The 14,082-nt window shown below is 40.3% G+C and overlaps 1 pseudogene; it reads left to right on the plus strand.

The window, feature by feature from the left end:
• The first annotated feature begins 5,837 nt into the window (after positions 1-5,837).
• On the plus strand, positions 5,838-13,657 carry LOC102847487 (annotated as a pseudogene).
• Positions 13,658-14,082: the final 425 nt, after the last annotated feature.

Here is a 14,082-nt window from a genome sequence, read left to right on the forward strand (position 1 = left end):
CAGCTCATGGGATATTCTTCTCTAACTCCCTAGCTTAAAGGCTTCTTCTCTAAGGGAGGAGCAGTGACTAAAACGCTTGACGGCTGACCTCAAGGTCAGCGATTCAAACCTACCAGGGGCTCCATAGGAGAAAGCCAAGGCCTTTGGCTTCCATAATGATTTGCAACTTCAGAAACCCTAAGGGCAGTTCTGCTCTGCCCCACGGGGCAGCTATGACAAACTCAACTTGATGGCAGAGTGTTTGATTGTTCTGAAGGTTCTTAAGTTGTATGTGTAGGAGGTGTTAGGGGAGATGGCATGATTTGAGGAAAATGATTCTGGCGATACCATAGACAACGGGAAGGAGCGTCAGTATTTTCAGGAGCCCAGGACAATAAAGACGTTGGCCTAGTGGGAGGATAAATGTAGAGGCGGATGCAACGAAGGTTTCAAGGATCTTGGAAGCCAATCTCTAACCTCAGTGCCGATTCTTCCCTCGTAATAATTTTACTCCCTCCTCCTCTCACTTGTCATTGCTCTTTTGTTTCAAAATGAAAATGCCCTTTTAAAAATTATTATAATAATACATATACTCAGTACCATTCAGGAAAGTATTAAAGTGTAAAAGAAGAAATCAAGAGCCAACTACCCCAAAATACTGCAGTCTGTCCAGACATTGTGACCACGGGCTCACAGGTGCTGCTCTGAAGCAGACTCACCCTACACCTGCCAGTTGATAACCTGCATTTCTCACTAGAGAAAAGGCTACACTTCAGGTCTATATATAGTGATGTCTACATCCGATGTGAGGGAACTGAATCTTAGCCAGCAGGATTTCTTTGCTTTGTGTGTAATTTCCCTCCAGTGAAAGCTTTCAAAAGGTACACCGCTTTGAATTTCCAAGATTAGAAAAGACCAGTAATTTTCCTAAAAGGCAAGAGAGCAAGTGGGAGGATTTGAAAGTTAAAATACCAGAAAATATACTGCAAACAGAAAAACAAGGGGAAAGGGTATAGTCATTTCCGTCCAGGAGGAATTGTAACGCCTGGGCAAAATACTGTTTATTTTGCATTGTCTGAACTCTAGCTAGACACACATACACACGCACACACAGAGGAAATGCCTTCCTCTGGCCCAGCAGGGATGGGGCTCCCTGACTGTGAGGCCTCTGGATGTCTCAGGATTATCCAAGAATCCTCAGAACAACTTGCCTGAAACACTAATTGTATTTGTGTCTCTGTCTTTGATTAGTGGTTTACTCCATTTTCTCGCTTGTTATCATCTTAATCTTCTTTTCTTTCTTTTAATTTCATGTAATAGGACTAAGACTCTAGATTTTTGGAAAATTTTCCTCTGGGCCAGGCAGGAGGTAGTGGGAAAGATTATTTAGTACAGACTTGAAGACATTTGATGTAAACTTCATCTTTGGTATTTTATTTCAATGTAAGAACGTCTTCCTTCTCCCCTCACCCATGACAACAACAGAAAGCCAAGAGCTCTGTCCTCAATCATCAGTTTCTTCTCTCCCCTTCCTCTTCCTCTCTCCCTCTTCCTTCCCTCTCCCCACTTCCTCCCCTTACCCTCCCCCTCTCCTTAACTCTCCCTCTCAGCTCACCTATCTTGTAGTCCAGCCAATGAAAAAGTCTTAGCAGACAGTGTCTTTTACAAAAAGTAGAGTTATATTTCAGTGATCTCTGGTGGCCTTGTGGCAAGATGTTGCACTGCAATACCAAAGGCACCCAGTTTGAGCTGCTCCATGGGAGAAAGATGGGCAATCTCCCCCTGTGCCATTAACTGCCTCTGAAAACCTACTGGTACAGCAGCACAGCAATGTGATAAAGCAGGAACAGACAGATGTTAACTAGAGAATCTAAGTGGTAAGTTCTTGTTGTCGTTGTGTGCCTTCGAATCAGAACCAGACCATAGCTGACCCTCCAGTGGGTTTTTCAGAGACAGTAAATCACATGGGAGAAGATTGTCCATCCTTCTCTGGCAGAGCAGCTGGTGGATTTGAACCAGGTACCTTTGGGATTGCAGCACAGTTCCTCACCACTAAGCCACCTATAGCTGAAACATTGTTATTCACACATAAATGAGACTCAGGAGACAAAGCTGGTAGCAATTAAATTGTTGTTGTTGTTATTGTTGTTGTTAAGTACCATCGAGTCATAGGCAACTCATAGCGACCCTATGAATGAAAGATCTGAGCACTTGTATAACTTTCATCTTTTCTCCAGGTTCATAAGGTTTCTGGAGGCAAGCTATATCAGAAGTGGATGCCACTCCTGCTTCCAAGCTTGTTTTAATCGGGGAGCTCCACCAAACACTGTCCACCATGGGTAACCATCCATTATCACATTTGACACATCAGTGTCACTGTGTTCAGCATCACAGCAACAGTGAGTTACCTCAGTACAGCAAGTGGACAGACCAGGGCTATACGACCTAGAAGAATAACCAAAAACAAAAACAAGCCTGAGGGCTGTGGATTAAAGTCACTAATCTTTGGCTTGGCAGCATCACTTTCTGTCCACTAGGCCAACCGAGCTTTCTCTCTAGCAATTAAAGGGGGGGGGGGAAGGATCAAAGAGTCTCAGAGATACCAATGAATTAAACAAAATGAAATGCAAGAAGCTATTGTTAGAAAAGCAAGCTATCTAAGGGTGAGAATGGCTGTATGGTTACAATTATGTGTCAGCTTAACTGTCCAAGTGATGGGTAGATGGTGTAAGTCTAGAGACTAGATTATAGCTTTGCTCACCATACTTGATTTTACAGGCAGACAGCAAGCTCTACTGGCAGGGAACTTTCAGAAAAGGATTCATATCTTTCACTTGGGAGTGGAGGGGTGTTCCTTGTCATTGTCCCAAGTTTCCTGTAGAAAGGGTGGTCCCTGAGTGGATATGTCAATTCTACTTGTTTTCACATTGGGTTGTGGTTCCTCTGAAAGATTTGAAATCCAGTTAATGTAGTTGGTATTTTGTTTACTCGTTTGTGCTTAGTTATAAAATACCTAAACACATCGCTTTGAGTTCAATTTATCCTAACCCCTGGTATTTGAGGCTGTGAATGTAATTGAATTTAATGTAATTAGAGCATTAACTTGCGTAGGAAGGGCCCTAATCTGATTTACATCCTTCTGACTAACATCTTTATAAGGAGAGCCCTCTAGTGGTGGTGTAGCCTACAAGCCGAGCCTCTCAGACAATTAGAATCCACCAGCAATTCTGCAGTAGAAAAATTGACAATTTCCCTGATTTACAGCCTCAGAAATGCACTGAAGGGTCAATTTTAAGCCATTTTAGATTCAATGGCAATGAGAGTTGAGAGTCTTATAAGAAGGTAAAAAACAACCCCAAACCCATAGAGCCAGGCACATGCAGGGAAGAATGTCATACAACAACTCAGGCTGAGATCGAAACGATACCTCTACAAACCACAGAGTGCTAAGGATTGCAGGAATTTGCCAGAAGACAGGCAGAGAGCAATCTCCCTCTCAAAGCCCTCTGTTCTTAACTTTGCTGGTATCTTGTTTCCAGAACCATGAGAGAATAGACTTCTGTCATGTTAAGCCACCTAGTTTGTGGTAAATGAGACCTGCCAACATACTGGTCAAAGTATTCAGCTGCTAACCAAAAAGATCTGTGATGTGAACCTACCAGCTACTCCATGAGAGAAAGGTGAAGCTGTCTGCATCTGTAAAGATTCATAGCCCTGGAATCCCTAGTGGGTAGCTCTAGTTTCTGGGAGCTTGTTATTGTTATTAGGTGCTGTTGAGTTCAGTACGACTCACAGTGACCCTATGAACCACAGACCTGAACCCTGGCCTATCCTGTGCCATCCTCACCATCTCTGATTCACTTCAGTCCGTTGCTGCAATCACCGTGTCAATCCTCTTAGTTAAGGTTCTCCCTCTCTTTGGCCTGATGTTCTTCTCCGAGGAACTGTTTCCTAGCAACGTGCCCAAAGTATATGAGACATGTTCAAAGAGACATCCTTGCCTTCCAGGAGCGCTCTGGCTGCACAGTTTCTAAGACATCTGTTTGTTCTTTTGGCAGTGTATGGGATGTGCAATACTCTTCTTCAACACCTCAGTTCAAAGGCATCAATTCTTTTTCTGTCATCCTTATTCATAGTCCAGCTCTCAGCAGCATAGTAAGTGATTGAAAAGACCATAGTCTGAACTAGGCACACTTTAGTGGTAAGGAATTGTGCTGTGTGGTTCAAATCTACCAGCTGCTCTCTGGGAAAAAGAAAGGCAATCAGCAATTTACTACCTCTGAAAACCCACTGGAGGGTCAGCTGTGAGTCAGTTCCAACTTGATGTTACACACAACTTCAGGGCTGTAGGTTATATACTTGTAGTGTAGGGTCGCTCTAGTTGACATTTAACTCAATTGCTGTGGTTTTGGTTTTCAGTTTCTCGAAACCTAGGAAATGAATACTTCATATTCCTATTTTTTAATGAAAATACAACAAACAATATTTCTTTTGAAAACTTCCTCCTAGAGTCCTAAGTTCCTCTCCAAATGTAACCACATATTTTGGTTTGATATATATTACTGGAAATCTTTTCTTATTTATTTTTCTAGATCTTAACCCCTAAAACTGTGGTTATAATTTCATTTAGGAATTATTTTCTTTGTTAGATTAATGAAATACTATTAGTATAGGGTGTGCTTTAGGTCAATCTCTTTGGAGATACAAACGAGACTGAACAAGCAATTGACAGAGGCAGATTTGGGGAATAGATACCAAGTCACATGAGAAAACGGGATGAGAAAACATGAGAAACGGAAGTTAAAGAGTAAAGGGCCTTCTCCTAGTCAGTTCTCTGAATTTAGATTTCTAGCCCAAAACTGAAATAAATTTCTGTCTGTTAAAGCACTTGTGATATTTCTGTCCTCAGAGCAGTAGATAACGGTGACGGTATTTTATTACATCTATAATTCTGTAATTAGCTTTAGTCCCTCATTTAACAACATGTTCTGAGCTTTTCCTAAGCTCCTCAGAATTCTACCGTGTTAAAACAAGACTGTCCCATTGTGAAGCGTTCCATTTTCCCTGGATGGTGTAAGACTGATGGAGAAAACGATTGCACACAAAACCTGTAGTTTGTAATTTTGTGTAAGACCCTGGGTGAGAGGGTTTGTCACAGTGACTGGGGCAGTGGGGTCAACAACAACAATAATATGGTCGGTCCAATTAGCAGATAGCAACCACTCAGTAATTTGTTGGGTTTTTTTAGATTTTATTTTAATAATTTTAATGAGCATGTACAGAGATTTTGGATTTCCATTCATTCATTGTTGCACTTTTCTCCCTGCCCAGTCCTCCCCCCACCTCAGTAATTTGAATGAGCAAAGTTTATTAACTATGGACCATCAGATTGGAGAGACCACCCAAGGAAACGTCTCCCTGACCCAGCCTGAGATCCAGACTTTGCTGGAGAGAACAGGACACAGGCTCTCTTGAAGGCAAAGAAGTTGCTGTGCTGCTGGCCCTGGCAGGACTTGACAGAAATCTACCTTCCGTGGTACCGGGAGAGCTGTTCCTGTTTCTTTCTCTAGAGACACATTCAGTTCTGAAATCTTAAAGCGGGTGTCATAGAAAACGGCTGGCCACTGGGTGTTGCTGACCTTTAGACACCGCAGACGCCGTCTGCTGAAGAAGCTGCCTTCATTGCAGATGCTGGACAAGACCCCCAATGCTGGAACTGGACGCTAACAAAGCTGCACGCGCCTCGGGAGCTACGCGCTGAAGAAGCAGCCTGCGCTGCAGCGGCTGCCAGAGGGACCAAGTCTTGGACTCCAGTCTCTTCGGTGTCTCTCCAGCGCCCTCTACCGACAAAATTTAACATGGCGCCGACCCGTGAGGTAGATGTGAGATGATTTGCAGAAACTGCCCATCTTTTCTCCCAGCTGGTAGAATCAACTGGCTGACTTTTCGGCTAGCAACGCTACACCACCAGATCTCCAACATGGAGCTAGATGGACTTTAATAATTTATTTTGGGCACCCAACAACAAAAATAAATTGACATTCAAATTTCAAAATCTGCTATCTTGTTAAGGTATTCAAAACAGCCTAGTGCTGGTAAAAGGACAGGCACGAAAGAACTCAGCAATAATATCAACCCAATCCCCTACAAACACCTGATCTTCAACAAAGGGCTAAATGGCAGTTAACTGGGAAAAGACAGTTTTTTTTAAACAAATGGCTCTGGCAAGATTGGATCACCATTTGCCAAAAAATTAAATAAGACTTATATCTCAATCTATATTTTAAAAAATCTGACTCAAAATGGATCAAGGACCTGGATGTAAGACTTTAAAATAATAAAAAAAAATCATCGAAGTACAAAGCTTAGGATTAAACTTTTTGTTTTTGTGGACTGTCGAGTCAGAACCAACCCATAGCTGACCCTCTAGCGGGTTTTCAGAGGCAGTTAATTGCACAGGAGTGGATTGCCCATCCTTCTCTCACAGAGAAGCTGGTAGACTTGAACTGTGTGCCTTCAGAATGGCAGTGCAGCTTCTTGCCACCAGGTCATGAGAGCCCCTTTCTAAGACTTAAAAAATTATCAAAGTACAAAACATAGAATCAAGTCTAGAGGCCTTAATTTATGGTATAAATAAACTATCAAGCATAATCAGAAATGTACAAGCAGCAGAAAATAAACTAGACAACAATTAAGACCTCCTAAAAGTTAATGCTGGTTTACATAGAAAGACTTTTGAAAAATGTAAAACGAGAACCTAACTATTGGGGGAAATATTTGGCAACAATATATCTGGCAAAGGCCTAGTCTCTAAAATATATAGAAAAGCACAGCACATCAACAACAAAGAGACAAACAATCCAATTTTAAAGTTAGCAAAAACCATAAAATGACATTTTGCTGAAGAAGAAATTTAGATGACAAACACATGAAGACAGGCTTATCATTATTAGCTGTTGTCGTTAAGAGTCTTTGAATTGATTACAACTTATGAACAGCTTGCCTGAACCCTGCCCTATCCTGTGCCATTCTCATCATCTCTGATACAGCCAATTGCTGAAGTCATGGTGTCAGTCTTTCTCACTGGGGATCTTCCTCTGTGGTAACCCAATCACAAAATAGCCAAAAGACATGGAAAGACTTTTCAGATGGCCAATAGACAAATGAAGTAATGCTCAAGATTACTGGCAATCAGAGAGATACAAATCAAAACCATCTCACCCCAGTAAGCAGTAGCTAAATTTAACAAGATAGCAAGTAATAAATGCTGGAGAGAATGTGGAGAGATTGGAAGTCTCATGCACTGCTGGTGGGATGGTGAAATGGTACAACCACTCTGGAAGGCAGTTTGGTGTTTCCTCAAAAAGGTAAACACAGAAATTCCATATGACTCAGCTATTCCACTGCTAGGAACTGGAAAACAGAACTGAGACATAAACAGAGAAATGTACACCTATGTTCATAGCAGCATTATTTACAAGAGCAAGAATATGGAAACAGCCCAAATACCCATAAAAAAACATGGATTGGAAAATTATAGTATATTCACAGAAGGGAATACTATGCAGCACTAAGGAGCAACGACTTAGTAAAATACTATACAACATGGGAGAGGCTGGAGAGCATTTTGCTCAGTCTCATAAGGACATATGCTGCATAAGACCATTATTGTGAAAATAGATAACTACTAAGATGGATAAATGTCTAACAGGGAAAGAAGGAAGGAAGAAGAGTAGAAATCACTAGGGTAACAGACTTGAGTGGGTGGGTTGGAAGGAGGGGGAGGGAATGGGAAGGATTCACATGGGACTTGAAAAGACAGTATAATAATATGCATAGATCAATGGTAACTAATTATATGGGCTAGAGGGCGTATGATTAATTGTATGAAACAATATAAGTGAGCAATTGTATGGAACACAATGAAATACAACGTAAATGAATTATTGTACAAAAACCAATTTTTTTTAAATGTGGAAAAAGAAAAAAGTAACCCAACAGAATGTGAAAATTGCCAGATAAAACATTGCTATTACATTTAAGTGAAGTCTTGCTGAAGAGTCTTTTTTAAAAAATGACTAGAACAGTACATTGACAAAGAACTGCAAGAAATTAAAATTTAATTTAGAAGAGATTGACTCAGAAGAGGTTGAAAAATGGAACAAGTTAATATCATTGCTGATGTCTGATGAAAGCCTCCTGAAAACAGAAAATATTAGAAAGTTGCTATGCAAATGCCTTTGACTGTATGAGTCATGATAAATATGGATACCATTGGGGAAAAAAAAAGATAATTCCTTAACTGTGTTCAAGCAGAGCCTGTACATAGACCAAGAATCAGTCACTCAAATAGAATGAGCAGGCACTGTGGGTTTAAAACCAGGAAAAGTGTGTATTAAGGTTGTATCTTTTCACCATACTTATTCAATCTGTATGTTGAGCAAATAATCCAAGAAGTTGACCTATATGAAGAAGAATGTGGCATCAAGACTGGAGGAAGACTCTTCAACAACTTGCATTGTTGCAACAGTATACAGATGACACAATCTTTGTTGCTGAAAGTAAAAAGGACTTGAAGTACTAAACCCATCAGCATGAATTATGCCTCACCATAAAGATATTCTCACAGATGGGCCAATAAATAACATAATGACAAATGGAGAAATATCGATGTTATCAACAATTTCGTTTCACTTGGACTCCCAATCAACACCCATGGTAGCAGTAGTCAAGAAATCAAAGACACGTTGCATTGGGGAAATCTGTTGCCAAGGATCTCTTTTATGCACTGAAGGACAAAGACGTCCGTTTAAAAACTAAAACGTGCCTTATCTGAGTCATAATCTTTTCAGTTGCTTCACGTGCATATGAAGTTTGGGCAGTGGATATAGAAAACCAAGGGGAAACCCATGCTTGTGAATTGTGGTGTTGGCAAAGACTATTGAGCAAATTATGCACTGACAAAAGAACAAACTGTTCTCTCGAAAGAAATGCAACTGCAGTGATACCGGAAACAAAGATGGTGAGACTTCATCTAACATATTCGAGAGTGTTATTAAGGGGAACAATCCTTAGAAAAGGATTTGTGCTTGGAAAAGTAGGTCAGCAAAGGAGAGGAAGTCCTTCAATGAGATGAACTGACAGTGACTTCAATAATGAGCTTAATGGACTAGGTTTCAATCCACAGGGTCGTTACAAGTCAGAGTGGACCCCACTGGCACCTCACAGCTATTTGATTAGTTTCTCTACTAACAACATACATCTGGGAGTAACAAATGCCAACATGCAAGACAAGAGCCCATCATTTCATGGTATTTTCTCCCAGCTGGTACCATAACTGAGTCTTCAGTAACCCATTCCAGTTTTTAATTAGGCTAGGCAATTCTGGGTGATACAGTATGACATAAGATTAGTTGATTTCATGAACATAAGACCATTGTTGCATTTTCTTTACTGTGAAATTAATTACTGCTCAGATCCAATGATATGGAGATACTGTGGTTTTGGATAAAGTGGTTAATATTATGGTGGTGGCAGAAGCAAACAAGAAAACATGCTGTCATTAATGAAAGCTGATTTTCTCATTAGGGAAGAAGGAATTTACAAATAAGTGAAAAGGGAAGGCTGAAGCAGACCCTTTAGTGTTGCACTGGAATTGGATTTATCAGAATAAACTCATGTCTTTTAAAATGAATGTTGATATGTATATATGTATACAAAGATGGCTTTGTTGTTGTTATTTTTGTTATGTGACACCGAGTCACCCACGACTCATAATAATATGACCTCATAATAGCTCTGAACCCTACCTTATTCTGAACCAGTCTCACTCTCTCCAACACACCTAATCCCATTGCACCAGTCACCATATCAATGCATCTCTTTCAGGGTCTTCCTCTCCTGTGAGGTCCCTCCATCCTTCAAAGCATGATGTCCTTCTCCAAAGACTAGTCCCTCCTGGACTCGTGCCCAAAGTCTGTGAGTTGGAGCTTCAAAATCCTTGCCTCTAAGAAGAAACTTGGTTTCACTCTCTCGAAGACAGACCATTTTCCTGGTGGTACATGGTATGTTCAATACTCTTCTCCAGCACCACTACTTAAAGGCATCAATTCTTCTTCTGTCATCCTTAGTCATCATCCAGCTCTCTGATGCATAGCAAGTAATTGCAAAGACCATGGCCTGGATCAGGCTCACCTTAGTCTCTAGACTGACATCATTGCTCTTTAGCACTTAGGAGCAGTCCCTGAAAGCAGATTTTTCCCAATGTAATTCATCTTTTCACTTCCTGACTATTAGTGCCGAGAGTGATGATTGCTAGGTACAGAAATAAGTATACACACACACACACACACACACACACACACACACACATACACATACACACACACATACACATAAACAGATAAGTATATGTGTGTCTTTGTGTTACAATACATATATTTTGTAACTCTGTCTACTCAGAGAACCTAGAGACAAAGACAAATCCACAGTAGTAATGAACACAGCTAGTGTCCAGATCTAGGTTTCAAAATGTGATTCCCCAACAAAAAGAACCAGGGTCCCTTGGAAAATGGTTGGTTCCAGCACTAGTACCAGAAAAATACAATATGAGCCTGGAGCACTTTGTCACATCATGCTCCAAAATTGATAAGGGTTTTTTGAAAGGACACAGTCATCTCAAAGAAGCTTTTGGTGGTCAAAGCCAAAAACTACTTGAGCAATAAATAAATAAATAATAACATTGAAATGTTGTTGTTGTTGATGACTGCCTTCGAGTCGAGCATGACTCATAGCAACCTTATGAACAAAAGGCCTGAAGCCCCTCTACAACTATCGACATTTATCAAAGTTTACAGAGTTCCCAGAGGCATGTTATTTAGGAAGTGGATGCCACTCCTGCTTCCAAAACATTGGAATAAAACTCACAAATAAATGTCTGTGAGTCCATACCAATGTAAATAATAATGGAATAAATAAATTAACAAGGGAGAGATATAGGAATTAATAAGTGAAAGGAATAAGGGGACTGAAAAGTCACTATTAGAACATGTGTTGTAGGCAAGACCCACTCACAAATGCAAAACTTAGCAGGCAGAAGTTTGAGGAGAAACTGGATATTTTTTGCATGATCTGAAAGTATCTCCCCCAGATAGCAATTAATTTCAAGTGGGGAATAAACAGTGGAGTAAACAGTGGAGAAACCTGGAAGCCATCGCTTTAACCAAATTGCCAAGAGTACAATAAAATATAGCAACATCATGCATCCCCTAGTGTGGTACACAACATCATTTTTCCAATATTCTTGCCAAAAATGCATAACCACAGTCCGGTCATTAAAAAAAGAATAAAGTTAAAAACACATTAAAAAATATGGAACACTTCTGAGGGTTCTTAGAAAAGACAAAGAGAGATGGAGACTGGGGAACTCACACAGATGGGAGAGTGAGAATACACAAGTCAAGCAATGTCTCGATTTGTATGAGGTCGTCTGAGCTCCACAGGAACATTTAAAGGGTGGTGGTCTGCTTCTGAAAAGATTTACAGCTTTGGAAACTCAATGAGATAGGGTTTCTAGGAGTCAGAATCCACCCAACGGCAATGAATTTGGGTTGGGACTGGGTGGGGTTTTGTGTTTTATTTTTTTAATATCCTGGATAGCATGCTGGCTGCATATTTTCCAAGATGGATTTGTTTGCTCTTTTGGCAGTCCCGGGTATACTCAGTAGCCTCTGCCAGCACCATAATTCAAAAGCATCAATTATTCTTCACTTTCCTTTATTCATTGTCCAACTTTCACATACATATGAGATGATTGAAATGCAGTACTCCTTAGAAGCAAGAATAGTGAGACTTCGTCTCACATATTTTGGAAATGTTATAGAGAGAAATAAGCTTCATAAAGCAGCAAAACCCAGGAAACTCTTCCTTGAGATGAATCAGCACAGTGGACTTACGCACAACAGAGACTGTGGAGAGGGTGCAGGACCCATATTGTTCTCCTGTAGATGGAGTGGGGATGTGTCAGCACCAACTCAATCGGACCTACCAACAAAACCATCCTGCAAAGACCCTTGATATGATGTGATGAAAATGCTTTACCTTTGCAGTTCTTCTTCCCAAAAACCTGGCCTAATCATGAGGAAAATATCAGATAATTCCCAACTAAGGAATACTCTACAAAAATACCTGAGTCATATGCCTCAGAATCATCAAAGTCACTAAAACCAAGGAAAGTTGAGATACTGTCATAGCCAGGAGGAGGAGACATGATGACTAAATGTAATATGATATTTGGGGAGGATCCTGGAACAGGAAAGGGACACTAGGTAAATAGTAGGGGGATCTAAATAAAGCAGGTATTTTAGTTAATAATAATGTATTATCATTGATTCGTTCATGGTGACAAATGTACCATACATAAGATGTTGATAATAGGGAGAAGTGGGCCTGGTTCTCATTGGTGAACGTTCTTATGGAAGATTTTCTAGGATTCTGGTCAAAACAGAGGGAAATGCAGAACTGAATTTCAAATTTTCATGCACTCCAGACTTCATGGAGCTACAAACATTGGATGAAACCTTAAAACTACCACCCTTGGGAACTCAGGTGGCCTAGTGGCAAGGAGCTGCACTGCAATCCCAGAGGTACTCAGTGTGAATCCACCAGATGCTCTGCTGGAGAAGGAGGGGCAATCTCCTCCTGTACCAGTCAGATCCGATTTGACAGTACACACATAAAAAAGAATAAAATAAAAATTGTTAAAAAAATTATAAAAAAAGGCCCAAAAAACTACCACCCTGACATAACAATCTTTAAATCTTTAACCAAAATGTCTCCTGAAGTCTTAAAACCCAAACAATTATTTAGCTTTAATAATTAAAATAAAGAATGTCTGCTCTGACCATTATACTCTTATAGGAACTTTCTATAGGCAATCAGATTGATAAAAGTATATCAAAAGATTAAATAGGAAACTTGGGGTGCAGTGAGTTTATGTTAATAAGGGAGGGCTAACTCAGCAGAGAAGAATGAGAATGATTGCACAAGTTGTAGAGTATAATCAATGTTACTAAATTGTATGTGTGGAAACTATTGATTTGATGTATGACATGCTGTGTTAATTTTCAACAATAACCATATAAAACTGAAAATAATGTTTACAGTAACAGAGGGATCTAGTCACGGGTATAAAAAAACACTGTATCTGCACTTTTTCAGTAAATCTAAAACTATGCTAAAAAAGATGTTATTTGGGAAAGCCAGTAGCATTCTAATATCTGTAATTAGTCAGTAGTAATATATATGCAAGTTAGCACTTTAAGGGTTTGGATGTTAACAGAAAGTCATTAGCTCAAACCCACCAGCTGCTCAGAGGAGGAAAGATGAGGTTGTCTGTGACTCTAAATATTTACAACTACTGCAGAGCCAGAAGGGCATGGAGGGAATCATCGTGGTGAACACAGAAGGCATCCCCATCAAAAGAACCATGGACAATTCCACGACCACACAGTATGCCAACCTCATACACAACTTCATCTTGAAGGCACGGAGCACGGTGTGAGAAATCGCCCCCCAGAATGACCTCAATTTCCTTTGAATTCACTCTAAGAAAAATGAAATTAAGGTTGCACCAGATAAAGACTATTTCCTGATTGTGATTCAGAATCCAACTGAATAATCTTCTCTCTGAGGTCTCTGTGTTATTCCTTAATTTAATGCCACCCAAGAAGATTGTTAACTAATCATGCCAACCCACTGCAAGTGGAAATCACCCAGTGACTCACTGATTCCAGTCTATTGACCATGGGCAGGTTGGTCGACCCAGCCACCCGACGAGAGGAATCCCTCTGCTGCATCAAATGCTCCAAGCTCCCAGGCTGAGGGTCTTCTCTGACCACTTCTGGGATTTAGAGCTTGAGTTGCTGAGCACCCAAGCCACCTTCCTTCTGACCTTCAGTTCACTTGTCACCCATGGAAAAGGCTGTTTTTCTTTCACTAAAAAGAATCAACATACTTAAAAAAAATTTACAGCTCATAGAACTGGGATTTCTTGTTTTTTAGATAGGGCAGAGCTCAGAGCTGATGTACATAGGGTCGCTATGA

This window comes from Elephantulus edwardii, unplaced genomic scaffold, assembly GCF_000299155.1.
Source record: "Elephantulus edwardii isolate Elephantulus edwardi_28Jun2011 unplaced genomic scaffold, EleEdw1.0 scaffold00113, whole genome shotgun sequence".
NCBI lineage: Eukaryota > Metazoa > Chordata > Mammalia > Macroscelidea > Macroscelididae > Elephantulus > Elephantulus edwardii.